Genomic DNA, 24,762 nt, shown 5'->3' with positions numbered 1-24,762 from the left:
TTATGAAAATTTGGTGTGTGCTCTGGGGGAGGGGGCGGCGAGCCTTAACCATCCCCCCCATCCTGGCGTGGGGCTCCCGCCCCCCAACCTCCCCGCCGCCAGCAGACTCCGCTTGGCTGGAAATCCCCCGCTTCCTCGCCCGCACCCACACGCCCCCAGCCCGCCCGGGCCCCCGGTCCACCGCCCCGCTTGCTGAGCGGCCGGGGGTGCGCGACTCCCAAGAACAGAGAGCAGCGGCCGCGTCGGCCGCCGGCGCCCGGCTCCGCGCCCCTCGCCCGGCCGTCGGCGGCCGCCACAGGCTTCTCCACCTCCCCTCCGTGACACTCACTCACCACTTCCGTGTGCGCCTGGGCCGGAGGGTGCTCCGGGTCGCTGCGCAGGTCCGGCGGCCTGCTAGCTCAGCGGCCAGCCCCGCAGGGCCCCGGCGAGCGCACGCCCGGGGCTGAGGAGGGGGCGCGGGATGGGAAATCAGGGCTGGGGCGCAGGCCAGCGCTGGAAGCGGCTGCTAGCTACTCCGCGGCCGCCGCGGCCTGCCCTCGCGACGCTCCCGCCCCGCCCCGCCGCTGGCTCCGCCTCCCAGGCCGAAGTCGGTCCCGCCTCCTCGTGACGTCACGAGCTACAGCCTAAGAAACAGGGGGCGGAGGCTGCAGACCAGTGGTGGGCTCAGCTACCGCGCAAGAACCAGCGCCACTAGTGTTCCCGTCCGGTTCCCACTCGGCGTCGTTCATGCTTCCCCCGCCTCACTCGCTTCTTTACACCGCGTCTTCTAGAAACACCAGTCTATGGAGGAGAGGTCTGAAAGGGCAAAAAGTAAAATTGTTGTGAGGTTTTGGCCATAGGGTGACATCTCCCAAGTTTGATGTGCTCCTGCACCGCGATGCTTTGATCACAGTCCTCTGCCCCTCGTCGCGACAGAATAAGAGATGAGCTGTAGAGCACCTGACTAGCAGGAACTTAAGAACAAATTTTATTTGACATAGACAAGGTACTTCAGATCCAACCCATGCCCTATTTAAAGAGCTCTTTTAAATTAAAAAAAAAAAACAAAAACAAAAAAAAACATTTGTTGATACCTAATGTATTCATGTATTCAGCACTTTTCATTTTTTACTAATAATCTCTCAAAGTAGGTATTATCCTCGTTTTAGCTATGAGAAAACAAATTGAGGTTTATGTATCTTAAAGTCACACTACAGCCAGGATTCATATCCCGTAGGCAGTCTACAGTCAGATCCTGACAATTTTACTTCCAAGGAATCTCTAGTCCTTTCACTTCTCTAACTGTTCCAACAGTTAGAGAATAGAAGAGACTACAGTCTCTATTTAATTTTCTACAGTGAGCGTTTAACATTTCAAATCTGTTCCACTCCCAAGCTTGAAACAATCCAGTGCCTTCCCCGGGAAAATCCTCCTAGGCATGAGGTCAGGCTTCTGCAGCTCAGTCACTGTGGACTAAGACTGCCCCACCTGCCCAGCTAATCCTGCTGGAGGGTTCCTGATAACTTGGGGGACTACTAAGACTTACCTCATACTGAGCAAGAAGTGCCAGTGTGGTTCCTGGTGAGTGAAAAGAGCACTTGATTCTAGAGTTCTAGATTTTAGGTCTGGCTCCCACCATTAGCCACCTGTGATACCCTAAACAAGTTACAGGTTACTCATAAAAGTTGAGGGGCAGACTAAAAGATCTCCAAACTGCCTTCTGGAAGGAGATAGAAGAGTTAACAGAGAGGTCAGGAGAAGCAAGCAGGGAGGGTTGTGGCCCCAGCTGTCTCCATTTGTGGGTGTTTGTGTGCATGTATTGCCTCACCTGCAACTCAGGGCTGTTCACATCACATTCCTCACCTGTTAAATTGGGATATACCTTCCTTACAGGGATTATGCTGAAAGTGAACTAAGATAATGCAGCCCCAGGGTGCCTGGGTTCCTCAGTAGGTTAAGCATCTGACTTCGGTTCAGGTTATGATCTCACAGTTTGCAGGTTCAAGCCCCAGGTCGGGCTCTGTGCTGACAACTCAGATCTTGGAGCCTGCTTTGGATTCTGTGTCTCCCTCTCTCACTGAGCCCTCCCCCCTCAAAAATATATAAACATTTTATAAAGAAGATAATGCAGGTCTGGCACAGTGGTGGGCTCGGTAAGTCATTTTTATTGAGCTGGGCCTTAAAGAACAGGTGGGAGTGAATGAATGGAGACAGAAACATGAAAGAGCCACATTTCAGGGAAGGCGAAAAGTAAAGATAAAGGCCAGTCAGGACAGCAGCAATGACCCCATTGTACTCAAGAATGAATCTGACTGCTTGAAAGACTCACGACATGGAATAAGGAGAGAGGGCCTTGGCTGAGTGTATTTCCCCATACTGGGCATTGCACTAAGTGCTGAGGATTCTGGGGGGAAACACCCAGCTCCTGACCTCTGGTTCTCACACTGGAGTGGCATAACTGACGGGTGACCGTTCAGTGTGATTCATGCTCTTCCAAAACTGGTCATAGAGGAGAATTACCCAACCTAGCCTGAAGAAGTCAGGAAGAAGATGCTATAAGCAGCAGATAAATCACAGGAGCCCCAGAGGGATCGTGGCATATTCAGACAGTAATACATATATGCTTGTGTGGCTGGGGAATAAGAGTCATGCAAAAATCTTGCCTGAAAAATATAGTGTGTTCTTTAGGTATTTAAGCAGGTTTACATTTTACAAGAATCACCCTAGGGCAGGGTTTCTCAGCCTCAGCACTATTGACATTTGGGGCTAGAATATTCTTTGTTATGTGGTGCTGTCCTGTGTATTGCAGGATGTTCAGCAGCATCTCTGTCCTCTAACCACTAGATGCCAGTAGCAATCCCCCTCGCTTCTCCTCCATGCCCTCCACCCCCCACCCACCCATCTCCTCGTCCAGTTATGACAACCAAAAATGTCTTCAGACATTTCTAAATGTTCCCTGGGGGACAAAAACCACCCCTATTGAGAACCACTAATGTGAAGATAAGGTAGATGATGGATTGGAGGACAAGATTAACCTCCACAGCATTGTAGAGCCGCAAACTACCAGTGATAAGAACAACATTAAAGCAGTAGACTAAGGAGGGATAAGCATGAAAGTGTCAAAAGCCTGAGGGGATATAATAGACTGTGCGGTGACTGATTAGATGTGGGTGCTGAGGCAAAAGGCAGAACGGCACGTGACTCCCAAATTTTCCAAATTAGTTGACAGGTTGACCAAGAACACCAACTAAATTGGATGAGGAATTCAATCTTATGTTTCAAAATAGAAAAAAAAAAAAAATGTACAGTTACCCTATAAGGAACATATGAAGCAGAGAACAGTATAGAAGGAGGACTACACACATCCCCTTCTAATAGGTAACATGTGGCATGAAATCTGCAAGCCCGCTACAAACATTCATCTAAATTGAACTAACCCTCTTATTGGGAAATTCTCAAAAAAACCCACTCCATCCAACCAGCAATCATACACATGGGTTTCACACGTAAATCTTCATTAAGAGTGTTTGCTCACCAGTCTATGTCTCTGGAAAAGATTAGATTACAATGGGAAAATAGATTCAAACAATAAGGTTTGCCTTTAAAAGGTTGTACGAAACAAAACTAAAATGCCATTGTACAGATGATGAAATTCAATTACAAAAACTTGGAAATTAGAGAAGACAGATAAAATCTCTGTAATTTTGCAGCCCTAATATAAATATGCTTACCATATTATATATTTTCTTCCAGTTATTTTTTTCACTAGCCATATTTTTAATGTAAGTATGATCACGGTGTGCATGTAATTTTATAAATTGTTCCTTAAATTTATTTCAATATATGAGCATTTTTCTGTTACTACTGAAGTCTTCATAACTAATAGATTTCCTCATGCAAATAACTTAAATAATAATTAAATATATACTATTTAGGCCATTAGGAGAGATTCGCAGAAATGGAATTATTGAGTTAAATGGACTGCATATTTTTAGATTCCTGATCATAGATTCATGTTGGCAAGTCACTTTCCAGGAAGTTTCCAAAAATTTACACTGTCCTAAAAAACACACACAATGTCAAGTTCTGCAAGAATGAACATTATCATTTTAAAATGATTTATATCTCTGGGGTGCCTGGCTGGCTCAGTCAGTAAAGCATACAACTCTTAATCTCAGGGTTCTGAATTTGAGCCCCATATTGCGTGCAGAGCTTACTTTAAAATAAAATAAAATAAAATAAAATAAAATAAGTAAATAAATATTTACATCTTTAATGTTTAATTTTTTTTACTTTTAACTGTGAATTTCCATGATTTTTTTTGTTTTTTTTTTTCTTAATGTTCATTCATTTTTTGAAAGAGAAGGAAACAGAGCATGAGCGGGTGAGGGGCAGAGAGAGAGAGAGACACAGAATCCAAAGCAGGCTCCAGGCTGAGCTTTCAGCACAGAGCCCCACGTGGGGCTCAAACTCAGAGACCACGAGATCATGACCTGAGCCAAAGTCCAACACTTAACTGACTGAGCCACCCAGGTACCCATGAATCTCCATGATTATTAAAGAGATTAATAATTTTCCATGTGCTTTCTCACTAGTTTCTATTTTTCATTTTTCTTTTAGTTTATCAATGTGTGTCTATGGAGTAGGCAGGAGAAATTCTGTTTTCATTCTTTACCTGATATCTACAGGGATCATAGTATCTTCTAGCAATTTGTAATAATGATATCTCTAATAAAGATAGTAATATGTTTCTGTCCTACTTTTGATATATATTTTTCCAGCATACTATTTACTCTAAAAAAAATGCTTGTAAAAATTTTCCATTTTCTTATAGTGAAGTATATTGATTACTGTGGGTTGTTTGTTTGCATTATGCTGTCATCCGTGATTCTCTAGGAAACCATCCTCTTTCCCTAGGTTAGACAAACGAATACAACAAATATTTCTTGAATACCAAATTATGTGCCTGTCTCTATTCTGCACTGTGAATACAGCAGTGAAACAAGACAGAGAAGGTTCCTAGTTGGTGAGGATAGTTGAAAACAAGTAAATGAGTAAGTAATTAGAATAATGTCAGATAGTGATATATGCTAAGGAGGAAAAAATATTTAAGAAACAGAATGAGGGAGGATGACTCAAATGTTTTTTCTATATTACTCTAGGTTTTATACAGCTCAATGCTTTAAATATCCAATATTTAATCCACCTGAATTTTCAATGGATGCTCCAAAGTGTCTGAAACTTTTTGTTATTTATATTGAAACTATATTATTCCATAAATGGCTTTTATTTAATAATCTCTCCCTTTCCTTCATCCCACTCTCCAAAAAAAAAAAAAAAGAAAGAAAGAAAAACTAAAATAAAATGTTAGGTCTTTTCCCTCTAAACTAAGATGGTAACTGGACAATTCTTTTCCTATGTGGTCTCTAATCCATTGAATTAGTCTCCTTTTAAGGTGGGGAAATTATTACACTTACAGGAAAGAGATCCTTTCTCATTTCTTAGTGCCATGAAAACAGTAGGCCATCAATAATACTCAGGCACTTGGGATTCTTTCCTTCTCTCTCTGCCCGTCCCCTGCACATGCTCTCTCTGTCTCTCTCAAAATAAATAATAAGATAAACACTAAAAAAAAATAATACTGATAATGACACACTGAAAGTAAGAAAAAAGAGCCTGATTAAATGTAATGGGGAAGGAAAAGGAATGTATGTAATTTTTGCCTGAGAGGAATCATGCATGCCATAAAAGTTCAGCAGATATTTGTTATAAAAGTATAATTCAGAGAAAGAAAAAAGATAAAATCCAGTGAATCATATATGTATGATTGTGAGCACCCACCTTAAAACCTTTCCAGGCTAAAATTTTTGAGGGATTACTTTCCAGAACATTGATGCTTCTATCATGTATTTGATAACAGCATTAGTACTACCCTAAAATTATTGCTGGAGATATACCTTGGTCCTGATTTGGAGAACTACCTCAGCTCACTCCTGTTAAAACATGAGGTTCATCTTCCTTAGAAACTTCGATTCTCTTAAGCTATCAACTCTGCCCTTAGCCCAACTGTCCAATGGCTGAGTAGCAAAGGTGACTTTGGAGTGAGATCTAAGTTTGAATTTCAGCTCAGCCCTGCCACTTACTAGCTGGGTACCCCAGGAAAGTTCCTAAATTAATACTCAGTTTCCTCAAATGTAAAATCTGAATAATACTACCCAGCCCATTTACCTCAGTAAATGTTTATGAAGACTAAGAAAGCGGGTATATACAAACTCACGGTTTAACTCCATTAAGGTGTATGGACTGTACTAAATTAGCCAGTCATTAACTGGAGAACACACATTAGTTTAGGTCCTTCAAGAAGCAAGTAAGAGGGCACCTGGGTGGCTCAGTGGATTAAGTGTCCAACTCTTGATTTCAGCTCAGGTCATGATCTCACAGTTTGTGAGGTCAAGCTCCATGTCAGGCTATGCGCTAACAGCATGGAGCCCGGTTGGGATTCTCTCTCCGTCTCTGTCTCTCTCTCTCTCTCTCTCTCTCTCTCTCTCTCAAAAGTAAACATTTAAAAGAAGAAAGAAGCAAGTAAGACAGGATTAGATAAGCAAGAGATTTACTGGGGAGGAAGCAAAAGAAGGCGAGGGAAGACTCAACTCCAGACCATGATGCAGCTCCGATATCTGTGGAAGAAAAGAGGAGGAAAGGGAAGTTGGGATAGAAAGAACGCATTTCCAAGAAAACCTTGGGTAAGCCACTTGGGAGTCCTCAAGCCAAAGTGGCCATTGTTCACTGGAACTAGCCTGCCTTAGTATGCTTGCCATGCTCAGTCATTGGCATGGGAAGCCTAGTCCCTACACAAACGTAGCAATGGATGCATAGGGGAAAAGCTGGAACTCTCGGTCAGTCATGCCACCCATAGGAGGAGATCTGGGCAGTGCACTTTCATAGAGGCTACATTCTACCCACTGCACTGCTCAGGCCAACTTCTATAGCAGGTTCAGGGAGCAGGACCTCCACAGGTCTGTGGATCTGTCTGTCTGCAGGGAAATTTAGAAAAGGGGGGTTAATGAGGCAAACTATGGCCAGGTCACTGCCGTTGGTCTCAGAGCCACAGCTGGTTCACATCCTCTCCCTCTTCTGTCCATTCTGTTTGTTTGTTTGTTTGTTTGTTTGTTTTCTGTTCTATTCTAAATTCCCCTCATTCTTAACTATTACTTTGGCAGGTCCTGGTGGCTTACCTGGTGACATGACCCAAATCTCACCCTCGAGAGGGCTGAGCCCTTTTCAGTCATACCCTCCTCAGGCCAGGAGTGCTATCCACTTCCAATCACAGTTCCAGTGGAGAAACAGAGTGCCAGGACCTTGTGTTCTCCTGGGCACCACGCACATTCTTCCCTAGCTACATGTGTAAAAGGAACTCTACTTCCTCCTACTGATGAGGATGGATTCTCCCTGCCATGATGGTGACTCTTTTCCCCTGCTGGTCCCTGGAGATGAGGAATCCAAAGGGCCCTGGTGACAGCTATGATTCATAATTCCATGGGACTCTTGTTACATCCCCGGACAAGAGTACACCATGTTTAGGGTCCAAGACCCCTAACACTTGAAGAGACCAGAATGTGGACAAAGTTCCCCAGTGAGTCAATAGGAGTGATGGTAAATGGCACCACTCCTACTCTGATTCCTTTGTTCCTGGATCCATTCGTTCTTCTAGGTGTGGACACACTGTCATACAGAGGTCTCTGATTTAAAGCATATCCTACAGGAAGACAACCGAGACTCTCAGAGGGTTGTTTCTGATCTGTCACTTCAGATGTGCCTTTGCAAGGCCTGCCAGCACTCTACAAGGTCTGCTGCTTTATGTGGTGTCATATGTGGTATATATGACCACAGGACCACGTGATCATAGGCCCTCTCTTTTTTAGATTTTATGTAGTACTTTTGTTCTCTACACATTTGTCCCTTGGGACACTATGAGCTGTTTACCCTCTCTGTAATTCCTGCAGACCACACCCTTGGCTGGCCCTCTGACTCTACTGGTTATTATGGTATTGTGGCCTCATGGCTTCTGATAGGTAAATGCTTCCAATTGGTCTCTGTTTCTTAGAGGGAGCCCCATTATGCCCATGGCCATTAAGGAGCCCAGCTCTGGGACTATTCTCCTACCTTAAGCCCAGGTCTTCAGAAGTGACTTCTTAGTGACACTGGTACCTCTCTGCAGTACATTCTTAATCGTCTTGGTAAATGGTGTATCCTTTGGGTCTCCCATGAAACAATCCTCTCGTGGGCCTCTGGCCTTTCCACTCTAGCATGCCCTTTCCCTCAAGTTCTTAATCCTTCTTCTGCCTTCTGCCAGGGCAACTCAGGCATCTCCACCTCACTCAGGTTGGCTGGTACTTTTTCCAGGCTTCTAACAGCCATCCCATCTATTCCACGGTGAGTTTGCCTCATCCTCCAAGGTTCTCGCTAGGAGGTTAAATGCTGTGTCTTGAAAAAAAGGCCCTTACCCTTTGTAGCAACATGGATGGAACTGGAGAGTGTTATGCTAAGTGAAATAAGCCATACAGAGAAAGACAGATACCATATGGTTTCACTCTTATATGGATCCTGAGAAACTTAACAGAAACCCATGGGGGAGGGGAAGGAAAAAAAACAAAAGAGGTTAGAGTGGGAGAGAGCCAAAGCATAAGAGACTCTTAAAAACTGAGAACAAACTGAGGGTTGATGGGGGGGTGGGAGGGAGGGGAGGGTGGGTGATGGGTATTGAGGAGGGCACCTTTTGGGATGAGCACTGGGTGTTGTATGGAAACCAATTTGACAATAAACTTCATATATTGAAAAAAAAAAGGCCTTTAGGTCTGAGCTCCAGATATTTATACTTCTCTTGGGCAAGGTTACTTACCACTCATATAACTGATTGTATTTGTCCTGCTGATTGTTAGGAAGCTCAGAATCAAATTTTAGTCATACATGTTTTATATACAGGAACTTCTTTTTTTTTTATTTTTAAATATTTATTTATTTTTGAGAGAGAGAGACAGAGCACAAGCAGGTGAAGGGCAGAGAGACAGGGAGACAAAATTTGAAACAGGCTCCAGGCTCTGAGCTGTCAGCACAGAGCCCAACACGGGGCTCAAATTCACGAACTGTGAGATCGTGACCAGAGCCAAAATCGGACGCTTGACCGACTGAGCCATCCAGGCATTCTTATATACAGGAACTTTTAATATATACTTTATGTACCACCTTCAAAACAGCTTTTGTCTTCCTTTTCACTGATTTTCCCTTCATGCTGACTTTTCCAATTGCGTTTATTCAACACACTATCTGCCCAGCACTGTGCTAAGTACATATATCTTATCGCATTCAGTGTCGGCCTCCCCTACTGTGGGATCTTGGGCAAGATACCAAATTTCCATAAGCTTTGATTTTCTTCGCCTGTAAGTGAGGAAGATCATAATGTCCACTTCATAGGGTTATCATGAGGATAATTAATCGTAGTTCACACCATTAGTTATTAGAAGACACGCAAAAGCTTTTTTACTAAAAAAAAAAAAGTCCACATATCTGATATAATTATTTTACAAGGCGTCAATGTAGTAATTTCTGAAAAGATGAACATTGTTTCTTGTAAAAACACTCAATATACAGAGCAGAGTTATTAATCTTATTTATTATGGCTTAATTTAACTGAAGGTTTTTGTGGTTCATGTAATTAACAGCAGTACAACAGAATCAACAAAACTGTTATAATGAATGTCCACGCAGAAGTGTCCACTTACAGGGTGTATATATATGATGTTATATATAGGTAGGATAAAGGTAGTGAGCTCAAGGATTCTTTACTTCAAAATCTATTTGATTTTATAAGAATATCAGATTGCCTTGGCCTGACTTACTAGCTCTAATAATGAGGCTTATTCCACCCCAAAGACTTAGTATGCTGCATTAATAATGAAAACACTATGAAGAAATGCTATTCTGACAACCAAGAATAGAGCCTGGAAAGCCAACGAACCAGAAAGTGTGGGACCCAAATGCTCAGTGAGCTCTGCAACAAACCGAGGAAACATAAGGCAGTCTGTTTGACCTCTCTGAGCTCATACTTCTGAGTTGATAATATCTGTCAGCATCAAAATTCTGTGCATCTTTATTTTTTTAACCTCATAGCATCCATGTGAAAGTGACTGGCCAATAAATCATATTTTCATTTGGAGTACAAAGCCTAAATTACATGCCCCAAAGCAATAGGAAAAAAAATTATAGCTTAACAAGAATTAGATTTGATCTCTTCCCAAGGTCTAATCTTCTCTTATTCTGGCAGGAGGGTGAGATCTAGGAATCAGAGATTCTCAGAGGTCTGTGGCAGCCAACAATTCAACTCAATTCAACAATATTTATTCAGTACCAGGATGTGCTAAGTACATAATAAATTCTTCAGTTTCTGAGAGTCTGATGCAAGATACATACGATCAGTAACAATCAATTGAACAACTATGTGTACAGGATACTATACTAGGCCCTTAGCAAGGGTGGTCCTCAGAGACTGCAGTATATAGAGGAAAAGGCAAAACATCCATTTGAAAAATAAATGATCAAGTGGCAAATGGCTGACACAGACAGGAAATGGCATAAGATCTCAGAGACAGGAAACATCACTGAAAGTCCAGATAGACTTCCTGGAGGGTGAGATTTGAGTTGAACTTGAAGGATACTAAAAAAACAAAGAGGTGGGAAAGTATTAAACCTGTTTAGATGGTATTTATTTCCTTCCCAGAATTTTTAGAATTCGGTTTATTTTTATGTGTGAAATACATGTGTGTTGTCTTTACTCAATTTTAGATACCACGACAGCAGAAACTATACATAATATTTACATGATTCAGCACAACAAATATTTACAGAGTGCCTACTATATGTCAGGTGCTGTACTGGGTAAGCTTTGGAGGGGAGGGAAAGGTAAAGAAGGAAAGAGAAAGAAATTAGAGATATAACTCGGAAGTCAGCTGAGGCCCCTGTGCCTCTCATAGATCTGGGTAAACTTCGTTTGAGACCCCAACCCCTCATTGGCCTCTGCAAGTATACAGCCCTTCCAAGAGAGGAATAACATCCGAAGGGACACTTCCACTTCCTCACATCTAATCTGTCCTGCACAATGTTGCAATGAAACTCTGCCCCTTCCCAGTTTTTTCATCAAAGGCACTCACCTTTGAAGAAGGTGCCTGGGTTTGGTGGTCATCGCTGGAGACATAGGGAAGGGTAGGGAGGAATCACAGCTCGGGTGCACTGCTAGCCGCTCTCTCCCTTTTCCCCCTGCCCTCCCTCCTCTCTTTTCCTCATGCTCTCCATCCCAGATTGCCCCCAAGGATTGCACATTCTCCCTGTAGTACCCACAGCAAGTGGCCCCTCCTCTAACACCCAAGTCCTCAAGTCTCAACGCTCTGCCTCAAGCTCTCCAAATGATTCTGTTCTACCCAGCTTTCCAAACCTAGATGCTTCTAGCTCCAAGAGGAATTTTGGCACCAGTTATTAAGAGATAGTGATATTTTCTGGGGGTGCCTGTGTGGCTCAGTCAGTTGAGTGTCCGACTCTTGATTTTGGCCCAGGTCACGATCTCACAGTTCGTGGGTTTAAGCCCCACACCAGGCTCTGCACTGACAGCATGGAGCCAGCTTGGGATTCTCTCTCTCCCTCTCTCTCTGCCCCTTCCTTGCTCACTCTCTCTTTCTCTCTCTCAATAAAATAAATAAACTTAAAAAAAAAAAGATAGTGACATTTTCTCCACCTTGTTACAAAGAGGTAAGTGCACTGGTGACTCTAAGAGAAACCCAAAGTGCTATGGGGGGACAAAAGCAGGAGAGAATGCAGGAGGGGCATCATGGTGGGTTTCTTGGCCCCTTGCAACTGGTCTCTCTCCCCCACATTCACACAGCATGTACTATGGGCATCTTTCTCTGGAAATCTGTCCTCTGATGCCTTCTATTACTATTTCTCCTTCCATCTATCCCTGTGTTATGTGACCAGATATTTTGTGTCCCCAATACAGCAGCGTTTCTCTTTCCTCCCCAAAAGTCTCACGGGTCATGGGCCTCCCTGATTGGTCTGCTGAGTCCCACCTTGTGGGAGCTGTATAACTTGCCTAGTTTCACAATACCTTCCCCAAATTGCCCTTCAAAATACCACATGTCAGGAATTTATTTTGATTAAAATGAGTTAACATACCTCTAAGAATGTATTGTGTATGTAACCAATTTGCTTGAGATGGCTGGAGATGTCCATTCGTGTTACACTGAGGAGAGCTGGAAAGGACTAACCCGTACTGAGGTACCCCAGGGGCCAGTCATCTGCTGCAATTCCCACAGTCAGCCTTTCAGGTGACGTGAGGTGATTTGCCAAAGGTCACACCACTACAGAGCAGGCGCTAGAATCTTAATGCAGGAATACCTGGTTTCAGAGCCCTTGCTCTTTTCACTACACCACATCTCTAAAATAATAATACTTCTTCAGGGACATTCCAAGTCTCATTATTAAAAAAGAAGGGCAGTTATTCGCTAGGATACAGACTAAAGACCACCCCAATGTTAGAGTCCTTCAATAGTAGGAAGAAAACTGATTCTATGACCTTGAACAAGTGGTTTCATCTTTCTGAGCTTCAGGTTATTCATTTGTACACACAATTTTAGAGTTAAATTATGCCTATAAATATATGCATATTTAATATAAAGTTAATTTCATATATAAATTTAACTCTGCCTGACAAGGTTAAAGAGAATTCCTGCTTCCTTTTGCAGAGAGTGTACAATGGGAGTTGACAGAACTGACGGTCCATTTAGCTGAGTGGGTGTTTTTAACTGGGCTAACACATTACATTATTTGGGAGGGGCATTAGGTGACTTATGCATGAGCAGATGAATCGTTAATTCAACATCACCCAGAAGCAACCACAGTCCTTGAGGGTAAGTTGACACTGCCATCAACATCCTCCGAAGCCCTTCTCCCCAATAACTATGAATGTCTCCTAAACAAGGTGCTTTCAGATGGTTGTTATCAGCCCAGGTAGGAGGTAAGAGGGTTTGAGGTATGAGCATCATAAAACGTAGGGAAGTTTTGGAGGCGGGTTTGGGGAGATGGAACCACTCTTCCTGATGCCTCAACGATACCAAGTCCTACTGGCTCATGTTTCTAGGAGCACAGGCTTGGCTGTGAATCAGAAGTGGGTTATAGCTCTGCCTATTCCCAGTTGTGTGACCTGGAGTTTTAAATCTCAGTTTTCTCATAAAACTGTAAAACATTTTATGTAAAACATTTCTGTAAAACGAGGATGATGATATTTTCTGTCTTCGAAGGTTGTTGTGAAGATAGTTAAATAATGAATTTAAAGCACCTAGTACAGTATCTGGCACACTGTAAGCCCTAAAAAAGTTGGTTATTATTTTATTAGCAGGGACCAGGGCCTTGAAGTCCTAAGATACAGGGCAATGGAAGAGGAAAGGAAAGAAAGACTCCCTATTGCTGGAGGATCAAGTTTAATGGCACGTTGAGCATAGAAAGTCTGTCATAATCTGGCCCAAACCTCTGCTTCACCCTTTGGTTACCTGCACACACTCTGCAAAAACCTCCATAGCTCCTCCAGGCAAACAGAATTCATCCTTTAGTTTCCCATAATACTTTGCATATACGTTCGTGCTTTTTCTTATCATACCTTATTCTCACTATTCATTTGCATCTCTATCTCCACACCACCTGGCTCCATCCCAGGCTGTGAGTTTATGGACACTAGGCCCATCTAGCATCTTCATATATGCAGCCACAAGCATTCTGTAAGTCATGGATGGATGGATGGATGGATGGATAGATGGATGGATGGATAAAGAACATGGGACAACACAGTGACTTAGTTAGTCACAGGTTTAACACTAGATGCCCAGGAGACAGGGTAAGATAGTCTTTGTTTCCTTCATAAATTTTCTTAAGACCAGGTCTGAGCAAAAGTGTAGAGGGCATGACATTTGCTGAATCATTTGCCCAATGGTGGCGGTTGGGCAATCTATGTGTGCCTTCCAGGGAAAGCAGGACTGGCTGGTGATTCCTGCCAGGGCCAATATCAAGCAGAAGACCTTAGCAACCAGGAAGCCAAGGCAGAATGATGCTTCTAAGTTTCCCTGCAGCCATCAAAGTTAGTATGTTAAGCAGTTAGGAGCAACAAGTCCCTCCAGGTGCGGCCAGTTGCCAGCAGGGCAAACAGACTTGTGGGCAAGGACCATCCTTCCTGTGATTATGTTCAGTATAAACAATGATAACAAGATCTAAAATTAGAAAATGGGTATAAAATGTGATTTCCACAGAGGATAGACTATCCGAGGATAACATTAAATATAGAATATTTTAGAACAGAAGGCAATAGAGAGGGAGATTATAAATCTTGCTTTGCAGGAATCATCCTATTTTCATTTATTTTATTTTTGTTAAAGGCAACTGAAAATGATATTTATCGATTGATAACCTATTGTGTACTTCACACTTAAAAAACAAAACCAATGTCCTGGAGTCAGCTCCCACTGGCATGTGAGAACAGACTGTGTGCATGTCTCTTTAACTCTATTTGCACCTTAAAGCCAGTAATGGCAGGAGTAGTTACCACATGGACATTGGCAAACACTCCAAATCAGGGTTTTCCACCTCCACATCCTCTAAGAGCTGGTTGTTAAACATTTACCAGCACACCACTGGCTTTACAATGAATGATCCCAATGAATTCTCCTAATACTCCCATTTTACAGAAGGGAAAATTAAGTTTAGAGAAGGTAAATGACAAAATAACTTGCTACAAACTTTTTGGTAGCAGAGGAAGAATTAAAATTTATACCACCTGCCTCCAAAGTTGATGCACTTAAACATGATGGAGAGAACACTTCCTAAGCCATTCTTTAAGACCAGCATTACTCCAATACCAAAAGCAGATAAAGACATCACAAGAAAAGAAAATTACAGGCCAATATCCCTCATGAATGCAAAAAGCCTCAACAAAATACTTGGAAACCAAATCTAACAGCATATTAAAAGGATTATATGCCATGACCAGGTGGGATTTTTCTCAGGAATGCAAGAGTAGTTTAACATTAAGAAAATCAATCAATGTAGGCACCTGGGGGGCTCAGTGTATTTAAGCATCAGACTTCGGCTCAGGTCATGATCTCACGGTTCATGAGTTCGACCCCCGCATCAGGCTCTGTGCTGACAGCCCAGAGCCTACTTCAGATTCTGTGTCTCCCTCTCTTTCTGCCCCTGCCATGATTGTGGTAGCTTGATCTTTCTCTCTTTCTCTCTCTCTCTCTCAAAAATAAATAAAAACATGTAAAGCCTTTAAAAAAAAGAAAATCAGAGGCGCCTGGGTGGCTCAGTCAGTTATAGCAACACAGTATATTTTAATTAAGGTATATACATTGGGTTTTATAGGCACAATGTTATTGCACACTTAATAGACTACAGTCTAGTGTAAACATAACTTTTATATGCACTGCAAAACCAAAAAACTCATTTGACTTGCTTTATTGTGATATTTGCTTTATTGTGGTGGTCTGGAACCAAAACCACAATATTTCCAAGGTATGGCTATGAATGGAAAGACATCCATGTTCATGGATTGGAAGACTTAATATTGTTAAGATGGCAATATTCCCCAAGGTGGTTTAGAGATTCAACAGAATCTTTATCAAAATTCTAACAGCCTTTTTTGCAGAAATGGAAAAACCTATTCTCAAATTTGTATGGTTGCAGGGGGCCCAGAATACATAACATAGTCTTAAAAAAGATCAGAGTTGGAGGACTCACACCTCCTGGTCTCAAAACTTACTACAAAGCTAAAGTAATCAAAACCGTGTGATAATGACATAAGGATAGACATATAGACCAATGGAAAGAATTGAGAGTCCAGATATAAACCCCTACATTTATGTCCAATTTATTTTCCACAGAGACGCCAAGTCCATTCAACAGGGGAAAATTAGTCTTTTCCACAGATAATGCTGGCACAACCGGATTTCCACGTGCAAAAGAATGAAGTTGGACCCCTAGTTCACATCATATACAAAAATTAACTCGAAACGGAACGATAGAACTCTTAGAAGAACATATAGGGATAAATTTGGTGACTCTGGGTGTGGCAATGGGTTCTCAGATAAGACATCAAATGAGAAACAAAAGAAAAAAATAGATAAATTGAACTTTATCAAAATTAAGAACTTTTGTGCATCAAAGGATATTATTAAGGAAGTGAAAAGAGGCAGCCCAACTGTCTTGGCCTGGACAGCAGACACCACCACAAGGCCCAGCTGAGAATACTGGGGCATGTGGTGCTCTCCCCAGTCTGGTTCCTCTATAGCCTGCTCAGCTATCCACTATTGGATATCACCTTAAAAGCCTGGATATCAAGTACCCACTGTGGCTCATCAACAAGGAGAATATTGGCCATGACACCCAGTGGTTCTACTTCATCCTGCTATAACCCCATCACATTCTAGGCCTCCCCTTTGGCCAGCACATCTACTATTGACTCAAATCCACCAAAACCTGGTTATTCGCCCTATATACTCATCTCTGGCCATGATGACAAGGGCTTAGTGCGTTTGGTCACCAAGATTTTCTGTAAAGGCATCCATCCCAAGTTTCCCGCTAGAAGGAAAGATGTCCCAGTACCAGGAAACCATGAAGATGGAAGACATCATTGATTACGTTCCAGGGCTCAAATGGGCTGCTAGTCTACCCAGGCAAAGGCCATCTGTCCAGACAATAAATCTAACCTTGTCATCAAGATGGTGAAGTCTGTTGGTGTGACTATGGGAGGAACGGGCATCCCAAAGCATCTGAGGGATGCTGCAGGTGATCTGTGACATCATGAAGGACCTGGATGACTACACCATGTGCCAACTGCTCTTTGCCAATTGGACCAAGAAGGATATCCTGCTGCAGCCAAAGCTGGAGGAACTAAGGAATGAACACTCCACTTACCTCAAGCTCTAGTACATGGTGGACAGACCCCTGAAGCCTTGGATTATAGCTAGGACTTTGCAAATAAGAGAAATATGGAACCACCTACCACCCCCAGAAGTGGAGCCCCTGCTGCTCCTGCCCATGAGCCAGTATGCCTGCCTGTCCAACCTGGACCCCATGGGCCATTCCAAAGAGCATTGCTTCACCTTCTGTTGGCTGGGCCCTGGGAATGTAAAATGGTGTCGTCCCTGTGGAAAATAGTTCGGCAGTTTCTCAAAAAGTTAAACATAGAATTACCCTATGACCCAGCGATTCCACTCCTGGTATGTACTCAAAAGAATTGAAAAGAGGGACTCAAACAGGCATTTGTATGCCAGTGTTCATTGCAACATTATTCACGATGGCCGGAACGTAGAAACAATCCAAGTGTCCATCCACAAATAAATGGATAAACAAAACGTAATATATATGTACAATAGAAAATCCAGCCATAAAAAGGAATGAAGTTCCGATACATGCTACAATATGGATGAACTTTGAAATAAGTCAGACACAAAAGGAAAAATATTTTATGAAATGTATGAGCATATGAAATATCTGGAATATTTCTATCTAGAATACTGTCTATCTGGAATAGGCAAATTCATAAAGACAGAAAGTATATTAGTGTTTATCAGGGGCTGGAGGAAGGCATAATAAGAAATTTTTGCTTGATAGGTATGGAGTTTCTGTTTGGGGAGATGGAAAAGTTTTGGAAATAGATCATGGTAGTAGTTACACAACATTTTCTTTCTTTTTTTTATGTTTATTTATTTATTTTTGAAAGAGAGAAAGAGAAGAGCTAGACATGGGGCTTGATCTCACAAATCAAAATCAAGAACCAGACATGCAACCAACTGAGCCACCCAGGCACCCCTACACAACTTTTTCGATAATTATTGCCACTAAACTGTACACTTAAGGATAGTTAAAATGGCATATTTTGTGTTATACATATTTCATTACAATAAAAAAAGTAACTAATTAAACGGTTCTTGTAGACCCTCCACTTAATTTTCCAGCTTCTTCTTATCCCCTCCTTTGAGCCCAGTGACCTAATGTTGCCTATTTCTCCACCAATTGCTTGAAGCCTTTTTCCTCCATGTTGTACACTTGGCAACCCCAGTGGGGAAGGATGCACCAACCAGCACTATGCTGGCCAAGTACCACGTGCTGACAGAAACTGCTGATGTAGGACATAGGGCATTGGGGAAAAAACACTTTAAAATGAGCACAGAAACATTTTTGTACTGTAAATATGTATGTATAAAAAGGACACTGAATAAAAGTTCTAGAAAGTAAATATGGTAAACCGTATTTGATAGCTCTACAAACTTATGCAGGGAGATGAGCTCTCATCCTGGATCACCTCCCTCAATGGCTTAGAGAACAAAGCTGTGTCATCTCAACTTCCTGAAGCAGATTGTCCCCAAAATATTAGGCCACAAAGCCTGGGTCTCTTTAAAAGCTTTAGACACTTACCCAACTGAGCCACCCAGGTGCCCCCAGAATTTTGTTTTATAAAGTGAGAGCTTAGAACATAATAGATCCCCTTTCTCTGTTCTATCCCACAGGTCTGCCAACATGTTAAGGGAAAGGGGAACTCTAATTGCTTTTTTGTTTTAGAGACCTAGCCACATTTTTACATATATTTGTAAGAAGTCAGATTTTGGGGGCATCTGGGTGGCTTAGTCTGTTGAGCGTTCAACTTTTGATTTCAGCTTGGGTCATGCTCTTGGGGTCGTGGGATCAAGCCCCGTGTCAGGCTCCACACTGAGTGGGGAGACTGCTTAAGATTCTCTCTCTTCCTCTGCCCCTCTCCCCATATCATGTGTGCACACGCTCTCTCTCTCTACCGATCTACCTCTCTCTTTAAAATTAAAAAAAATTAGGGGCACCTGTGTGGTTCAGTCAGTTAAGCATCCAACTTTTTTTTTAATGTTTTTATTTATTTTGAGCCAGAGAGAGACAGAGCATGAGCAGGGGAGGGGCAGAGAGAGAGGGAGACACAGAATCCGAAGCAGACTCCAGGCTCTGAGCTGTCAGCACAGAGCCCGACGCCGGGCTCAAACCCACAGACTATGAGATCATGACCTGAGCTGAAGTCGGATGCCTAACTGACTGAGCCACCCAGGTGCCCCTAAGCATCCAACTTTGGCACAGGTCATGATCCCAAAGTCTGTGGGTTTGAGCCCGGCATCGGGCTCTGTGCTGACAGCTCAGAGCCCGGAGCCTCCCTCGGATTCTGTGTCTCCCTCTCTCTCTCTGCCCCTACCCTGCTTGCACTCTGTCTCTCTCAAAGATGAGAAACATTTTTAAAAATTTTTGTAATAAATAACATTAAAAATTTTTAAGTTAGATTTTTAAATCTACTTACTATAAAATCTGTACAATAGTGGTTAAGAGTTGAGACACTGGTGTCCTCCTATATTCAACATTGTCTTTGCTCCTACCATGTGCCTTGGACAAGTGTGCCTTCCACTCCTCTGAACACTGATCTTCTCATCAGCAACGTGGACAGTAATAACACCAACCTCAGAGGATAATGGGGCCTAAATGAAGGAAAGAATGAGAGGTACCTCACACAGTGCCCAACACAGACTAGGTGCTCAAAAGGGTTAGCTTCTTAGTTATTTTATTTGTTGTAGAGCATCCATGAACGCCCGCAGGCCTCCTCCATGAAAATTTCCCCAATGAACAGCCCACAATTTCTCCTTTCTCTACATTCCTAAAACACTTCACGAAAATACAATTGATGCTTGCAGCCATTTCACATGTACACAAATTTTGATCAAATAAACTCTAAGTCCTTTGAGAGAAGACAGCAATGCAAGCCCTCTTGCCATCCTTAGAGCCCGATAAACGGGCCCTGAAGAAACACTTGTTAAACTGAGGGACTGAGAAGCAGTTTGGGGCCCTGCAAAAAGCACTGGACCTGTTGCCATAAGATTTAGGTTCTAGTCCCAATTTCCATATGTGCAAGTGTGGTGACCGTGGACAAGAAACTTGAAGGCAACTTGGATAACTAGTCTCTACATGGGTGTCTTAGGTAGGTTCAACTGCAATGAGTGGAACATTTGTGTCCCCCCCACCCTCCGCCAAATTCATATGTTGACATCTTAACCCCCAGTATGAAAGTATTAGAAGAGAAGACTTTGGGGAGGTGATTAGGTCACAAGGGTGGATCCCTGTTTCTGCCATGTGCGTATACAATGAGAAGCTGGCAGTCTGCTACTCAGAAGAGGGTGCTCATTGGAACCTGACCGGGCTGGCACCATGATCTCAGATTTTCAGCCTCCAGAACTGTGAGAAATAAAATTTTCTACTGCGTATAAGTCACCCAAGCTACGGTACTTTGTTATAGCTGCCCAGTCTAAGACGACAACCTACTCTCAAGACAGAATTGCACTGACATTGAAATGTGACACCGGACATTCCTGAAGTGCAGCAAACATAACCCTATCTGATGTCTTCCCTGTTGGCCTGAATCTGCAACCGAAGTCTCCTACTGTTGTCTTTATTCTAGGCTGCTGACAAATGTCCTTTGGTTCTGGAACTAGAAAGGGGCAGGAGAAGGGGCAAAACAAACAAACAAACAAACAAACAAACAAACAAACTTGTTGGGAGGCACCTGGGTGGCTCAGTCGGTTGAGTGTCTGACTTCAGCTCAGGTCATCATCTCACAGCTCGTGAGTTCGAGCCTGCATCGGGCTCTGTACTGACAGCTTGGAGCCTGAAGCCTGCTTTGGATTCTGTGTCCTCCTCTCTCTCTCTGCCCCTAACCCACTCGCATTCTGTCTCTGTCTCTCTCAAAAATAAATAACCTTAAAAAAATAATAAAAAAACTTGTCAGGTGTCAATCATTTACAATGAGGCTGTTGTCAATCAATTAACAAGTTATACCGAAAGTTAAAGCCCATTTGTGTTCTGCAAGGATTAGGAGATTGATAGACTTTTAATGGTAAACTCAAAACTCCCATTAGCAATAATGCAAGCTATGCCTGCTAGGTCCATGGAGAGATGAGAGTTGAATGTTATCCATAATCTATCTTACTTAATGTCATCAGTTTCCCTATAGCCCCTTCAAACAATCAGATGCCAGTGAAATGCCCTTAGTGGAACTAGTCGCATTGATTTGGGAGAATACTGATGGTCTATTTCAATGAGGCTTTTCAACATGAGAAGCCTACAGAAATTTTAAAATCTTGATGTAACTGTAGACATGTATTTTTTGTTGATTAAAAATGAAAGACAGGGCGCCTGGTTGGCTCAGTCGGTTCAGCGTCCAACTCATGATTTTGGCTCAGGTCAGGATCCCAGGGTCATGGGATGGAGCCCTGCATCAGGATTTTATCTCTCTCTCTCTCTCTCTCTCTCTCTCTCTCTCTTTCTTTCTCAAAAAAAGAAAGGCAATCCTGTAAAATGAGAAGGTAATAAAAAAGGATAATATACATGAATATATCAGCTAAAACATTTCCCCTAATACTTGGGTTTTTCCTGCCTTTTAATTATGTAAATTATTATATCTGTTGAGCCTTCTTCCACATTGCTTTTGGTTTATAAAAAATGAACAAACCGGGGCGCCTGGGTGGCGCAGTCGGTTAGGCGTCCGACTTCAGCCAGGTCACGATCTCGCGGTCCGTGAGTTCGAGCCCCGCGTCAGGCTTTGGGCTGATGGCTCGGAGCCTGGAGCCTGTTTCCGATTCTGTGTCTCCCTCTCTCTCTGCCCCTCCCCCGTTCATGCTCTGTCTCTCTCTGTCCCCAAAATAAATAAAAAACGTTGAAAAAAAATTAAAAAAAAAAAAAAGAAATGAACAAACCGAAAAGAAAGTGACATTGAGCTTTTTTATTTCCTTCCAAATTCACTGAAGGGACTCCTTTGGATAGTCATGCAACACGATGCTTGGTTAGGATTTTCCAATTACAGAAGAACAAATACAATTTCTCATTTATTCTTACACTACGTCTATTCAGTTATCAATTCTTGTCACAACTTCCTGCAAACATCAGATATCTGCCCCTTTCATTCTAGTGCCATCACACCCATTCTCCCTCTGGCTCCTTTAAAACAGACCCAGACTGAGCTAGTAAATTCCTGGGTGTTCTTCTTTCTTTAAATCTCTTGATGCTTCAATCCATCTCACATTCTATACCGCACAGGATATAAAAATTCTTTGAGGGCAGGGACTGTGTCCTACATTTCCTTATATTGTAGGTATAGTGACCATATTCACGGAACCAAAAAAAATCTAGACACATGTACATTTATAAAGAAAAATAAAAAGAAATCTGAAATTGGACTTTTCTTTCCAAATTTGTGGATATTGTATCTAACAGATGCATGCTAGCAAAACGTATTCTACATTGTATATATAAAACACACATGGGTTGATGGCTTAGCCTGTTTAGAACAGAGATTATAAGCTAATACACTGAGGCCCATGTATGGCCCTTGGTAAATTTTTTTTGTATAGCACTTTAAAAACAAATAAGTTGGAATTGATTGGCAACATTTAAAAAGTGCTGATTTCATATAAAAAATCAAGCTACTCCTGAGAAATCCGATGATCTCAGAAGACTGGTTGTTAGAAATCAGCTTGAACTAAAGTCCACCCCAAATGGGGAAATCTAATAAAACTGGAAACTCAAAGGAGGCCAGTATAATGATGAACAGGATAGACAGCTGCTGTACAGGAAGGGACAAGGAAACATGCCTGTCTGGACCATGGGGGAGATATCTACATCTATCTCTGTCTCTATCTCCTCCTCCAAGTGCCAAGGATACTGTGATTATAAATTACCAAAAAATAAATATTTACATGTATACTTCTTTAATTTTTAGTTTTGTTTTTATACAACAAAAGGATGTCACTTGGTAGAACTGTACTATTCTTGGGTGCCTGGGTGGCTCAGTAAGTTAAGCGTCTGACTCTTGGTTTCAGCTCAGGTCATGATCTCGTGGTTCATGAGTTCAAGCCCCATGTCATACTCCACACTGTGCAGAGTCTGCTTGGGATTCACTCTCTCTCCCTCTCCCTGCCCTTCCCCTGCTTGTGCTCTCTCTCTCTCTCTCTCAAAATAAATAAATAAACTTAAAAAAAAGAACTGTATTATTCTTGGTAGAACAGTTTCAAATGTGTTTGTCTAAAATAGTTTGAAAAACAGAATATTCCAACTAATTAAACACTCTGATTAATTCTGCATTGCCATGCAACACTCTATATAGATTATAAATTTTCAAAGAATTAGAATATGAGACAATGAAAAAAATTTATATTAACCATAACCTTTTAAAAATAGTACCATCTTTAAACCATCACTTGTCTTTTATGAGTCAGGAATATATTTCCTACTGCTTTCTAATTCAGCATAAGCAACAGTTTTATTAGCAAATAGACCTTTAACCCTCTTGCCCTTACTCAGAATGCCCCCAGCCCTATTCCATGCCTTTTTCTATAGCTCCATATGTAGTCTTCTATTATATACAGTCATTTTGTAAGTCTATTTCCTTCATTGGATTAGGTTCCTACATGGCACAAGCATTGTATTTGTAACCCACACAGTGAACATTCAATGTACATTTTCATATTTCAAACTAATTGCCCCCCAAAGGAGTGAGGGGTAAAACAAATATATATAGCAAATAGAATTGATGTTTCATTTCAAGTAAAATAAGCAAAAAGTAAAATAAAAACTTAATAGGTGTCAATCTTTGATGAGAAATTTACTGAATGCTTACTTTGTGGCAAATACCATGCTAAGTGCTTATAAATTAGTTCTCAAGGTTCTCAAAACAATCAGTGAGATACATGGTACTTGATTTACACAGAGAAAACTGGCAATGAGGGATTAAATCATGCATTCCCATATTTGCTGAGCACCTATCACACTGTGCGCTGAACTAGCACTGGAGATATGGCAGAGAACAGACTCTCTGCCTTTTGTGGAACTTATTTTCTAGTGGAATTTTCCAAGATCACACACATAATATATCAGCATTCTCGGTTTATCTATCACCTTATGCATATTATAAGCTTAGACAATGTGAGTTCATCTCTGAAATGGGTTCATTCTCAGTATTGACAAAAATTTGAGACTGAGGAGCAGAGGCTCACACCCTGATGACCTCTTCAAGGTAAAAGTAACCCTGCAAGGTCACTCCATCATCGCTGGAAGCATTCAGTCTGTGAGGATCTCATCTCTAAACTCACAGTATTCTCAAGACAAGATTTATAAATAATCAAAAGAATCAGATAGAAATAAGATACTATGATACTCTGGTTTCTCTTCAGATCGTATAAATCTTTCGCCTTTTACTAAAGAAATAAGATACTATGGAATTAAAGAAATAAAACAGAGTTAAGAATGCACCTTTCTAAGTCAGATATTTTTCTGTCTCGCATATAAACCTCAGTCAAGAGCAGAGCAAAGCCACAGTAGAATAGAAGTCAAAGCACAGACGGGACTTTGGCCTCTTGGTCTCTAAACGAGACAGGAAGGTCGAGGGGAAGGATGAGACTCCCAAGCACCATCACAATTCATGCCGTAAAGCTGTGGTCCTTCGTGGCTATGCCATTCTGAGTTTTATTTGCCTCTCTGGAGCTAGACACATGAGGAGCCACCCAGTTCAAAAATGCAAAAAGAAAAAAGGAGCAGTTTCAGGAGCAAATTTTCGAATTTGCATCAGACACTTCCTGTCAAACACTGAATGTGCTGGGATTGACTCCGAGAGCACTAGGCCAGTGCAATTTAATCATT

The 24,762-nt window shown here is 42.0% G+C and overlaps 1 protein-coding gene and 2 pseudogenes across 3 annotated transcripts in view; 2 read left to right on the top strand and 1 right to left on the bottom strand.

The window, feature by feature from the left end:
- JAK1 (Janus kinase 1) overlaps positions 1–571 on the bottom strand; it is a 692,496-nt gene extending 691,925 nt beyond the window's left edge. For all 3 annotated transcript variants that reach the window (XM_049618533.1, XM_049618532.1, XM_049618531.1), the window contains exon 1: positions 333–571. The gene's annotated coding sequence lies outside the window, so the exon portion shown is untranslated. The remainder of the gene's footprint in view (positions 1–332) is intronic.
- Positions 461–17,226, top strand: LOC125913664 (NADH-cytochrome b5 reductase 3-like; annotated as a pseudogene).
- A 7,050-nt stretch (positions 17,227–24,276) lies between these two features.
- LOC125913879 (uncharacterized) lies at positions 24,277–24,402 on the top strand (annotated as a pseudogene).
- The last annotated feature ends 360 nt before the right edge of the window (positions 24,403–24,762 follow it).

This window comes from Panthera uncia (assembly GCF_023721935.1).
Source record: "Panthera uncia isolate 11264 chromosome C1 unlocalized genomic scaffold, Puncia_PCG_1.0 HiC_scaffold_4, whole genome shotgun sequence".
Classification (NCBI taxonomy): Eukaryota; Metazoa; Chordata; class Mammalia; order Carnivora; family Felidae; genus Panthera; species Panthera uncia.
Note: the sequence above shows the minus strand (reverse complement) of the source record. Positions and strands in the feature narration are given on the sequence as shown.